This window comes from Myotis brandtii, unplaced genomic scaffold (genome assembly GCF_000412655.1).
Source record: "Myotis brandtii unplaced genomic scaffold, ASM41265v1 scaffold507, whole genome shotgun sequence".
NCBI lineage: Eukaryota > Metazoa > Chordata > Mammalia > Chiroptera > Vespertilionidae > Myotis > Myotis brandtii.
The window spans coordinates 77,753-81,266 of NW_005369334.1; positions in this window are offsets into that span (position 1 = coordinate 77,753).

Consider the following 3,514-nt stretch of genomic DNA (forward strand, 5'->3'; position numbering starts at 1 on the left):
TTGGGGGTTACCAGGCCAGCAGGGGAGTAGTAAGGGGTGACCAGGCTGGCCGGTGGGGCAGTTGGGTGCAATTAGGCTGGCAGGGAGGGCAGTTGGGGGTGACCAGGCAGGCAGGCAGGTGAGCGATTAGGCACCAGCTGTCCAGGATTGTGAGAGGGATGTCCCAGATTTATGATGGTGCAGGCTGGGCTGAGGGACACCCCTCCCCAGTGCACGAATTTCATGCATCAGGCCTCTAATATATAATAAGGCATAATATGCTAATTAGACAGGACACCCTTCCTGATGATCTTCCGGATGAAGCTGGGGCTGCGCAGGAAGCCCTGGTTCCAGGTGCTGGAAGGAAGCCGATGCCAGCAACTGGGGGAAGGAAGGCCTACTCTTGCACGAATTTCATGCATCAGGCCTTTAGTATATATACTAGTATATATTTGGAATGATATCTTATTCAGCCATAAAAATAGAGAATATCTTTAATTTCATGCATCGGGCCTGTAGTATATAATAAGGCATAATATGCTAATTAGACAGAACATCCTTCCCGATGATCTTCTGGATGAAGCCGAAGCTGCATGGGAAGCCCTAGCCCCAGGTGCTTGAAGCAAGCCAATGCCAGCAACTGGGGGAAGGAAGGCCTACTCTTGCATGAATTTCATGCATCAGGCCTTTAGTATATATACTAGTATATATTTGGAATGATATCTTATTCAGCCATAAAAATAGAGAATATCTTGCCCTTTGGGACAACATGGTGGATCTTGAAGGCATCATGTGAGGTGAAATAATTTACAGGAAACACAAATACTGTATGATCTTACTTATATGTGAGATCAATAAAACTCATAGGAACAGAGAGTAGAATAGTATTTATCAGGGGTTTATGGGTAGAGAAAATTAGATGTTGGTCAGAGGGTACAAATATTCAATCATAAAATGAATAATTTCCAGAACTCTAAAATACAATATGGTGAGTATTGTTTATGATCCCGTATGGCACACTTGAAAGTTACTATAAGATTAGAGCTTTAATTTTCTCACCATAGCAACATTGTCATTCTGTTAGGTAAAGGACATGTTAACTACCCTTATTGTGGTGAACATTTCACAATATATATGTGGATAAAATCATCACATTGTAAACCTTAATGTTACGCATTGTTATACAGTGGGGCCTTGACTTACGAGTGTTCCGACTAACGAGTTTTTCGAGATACAAGCTGTCTCTCGGCCGATTTTTTTCTTTGAGTTGCGAGCTAAAATTTGGGTTACGAGCCAGCTTCAGATACCCCACTGCTAGTTGGCGTAGTGAAAGTCACAGTGAACACCACAACATCAGCCCAGCATCACGTGTCATTGTAATGGTGAAAATTGATTTGACATACGAGTAATTTGAGTTAGGAGCTCAGTCACGGAACGAATTAAACTCGTAAGTCAAGGCCCCACTGTACATCAATTATATCTCAATAAAACTGAAAGAATATTTTTAAAAAGCCTACTGTGAGAGAATTGATGAAATTCTAATAAACTAGTTTATTTATAGTATTTTCTTAATGTTGGAGGCCAAAATGCAAAACTGAAGCTGCCTTACTTCAGGCACATCAGGAGAAGGCAGGACCCTTTGGAAAAGACAATGATGCCAGGAGAAATAGAGGCAGTAGGAAAAGAGAAAGACCAAATGTGAGATTGACTGACTCCATGAAAGAATCTGTAGACAAGAGAATACAGTAGCTGAGCAGGACTGGACATTGTAGACATCACATGTTCACAGAGTCACCAAGTGTTAGAACTGACTCAACAGAAAGTAACACACACACAGTTATATTCAGATTTAGAAAAATATATATCTTTCCTATGTTGTGTATATGCATATGTAGGTGGATAAAGCAAATAAATAATTTTATTAATGCTATTCAGAACCAAGACACGAGTGTTACAGAAAAGAAAAAAAGTATAAAATCAAATAATTTAAATAAACACCTTAAGTTTTAAGTTATAAGTATCATTAGGAGCTTATCCATTTCAAATATAAATGTTTATCTCTGCTCCTGTAAAGGCCAAGAAGCAATAACAGCTCAGTTGAAGAAGCATAACTAATGCCTATATATGGTACCCAGATATATTACCCACCTAGAGGAACCAAGGCTCCTTAAAGAAATGACAAATTTCTTGTCATGATGTGTGAAATGAGATTGGAATATTTCATACTGCAAAGCAAGTAAACTTTCAAAAAGACTGAAGAGATTCAGTTGGTCAAAGAAGGGGTAATTTGAACACTAAAAATGACTAAGATTTATTCAAACAGATTCAAAATATAAAAATCCAGATTTATCATGGGCAGTAACTAGGTCACCAATATTGTCATAAAAACCTAAGCAAAGGGAAATAATTAAGAGTTTATCTTGTCTTTTCTGAAATAACTGTATTTCTGGATAAGGAGACAGCCCTAGCTGATGAAAGAAATTATTTTCTATGAAAGTCCAGCTAACAGTTATAAGAATTAAAAAAAATTATAATTTTGGAATTCCTAATTAAAAGCTAATTCAAACAAAGCTTCTTAATGTGCAACTATTTTATAAAATTCTTAAAGAAAACTTTATAAATCTAATAATCAAGCTTAACATCACTTGTGTGAGCCAATTAATTATTATCTGGGATGTGACAAAATATGAAGTACATGGCACAACTTTTAAAATGTTCCTAACTAAAATATTTAAAGCAAAATTTAATCAAATCATTAAAAAGTAACTTTTAAATTTTCTCCCAGGGATAAACTGAATAGAATTACCATTTAAATAATATAGAAAAAATCAGACAAACAATTGAAATCCTGATTTATAAAAATAAAGATATGTAAGTGTGTTTTGCAAACAATGGAAAATGCCAAGAATTATTTTTTAGTTTTCTAATGGCTATGAAGGCATTGCTGCTATGTAATAAAATAGCAATATTTTAAAAGATGTAAAGTGATATAGAAGAACAATGGCATGAAGAAGATTTGCTCTAAAATATTTCAGCAGTAAAAAGCTAACAAACTTAAAAAAGGAGATAAAGTTACAAAATGCTGATAGTTGATTAATTTGGGCAATGAGTCTTTAGTGGTTCATTCTATTTTCTCTACTTTGGTATTGTATGTTTGTAATATTTCATAGTTAATAAATAAAAGTGTAGATAAATGGCTAAAAGAACAGATTTGCAGAGAGAGTAGAATATAAGGTCACAATTCAAATTTAGTTCTGGGGAAAACAAATACAGAATAAGATTATTGCCAGAAATTTTAAAGCTTACAATAAACTAATAAAAAAGAGCAATAAAAAATATGAAGCAAAGCAAAAGGAAAATTTATTAATGTAATACAATCCCTCCCCTATAAACTTCCTGTGCTGAGAGGCAGTAGCAATGATGATTTCCAACAAATTAAAAAGTATAGGGCTGTATGTGTGGGGGAGGGGGGTGGGTGTCAATGGGGAAAAAAAGGAGACATATATAATACTTTCAACAATAAAGATAATTACAC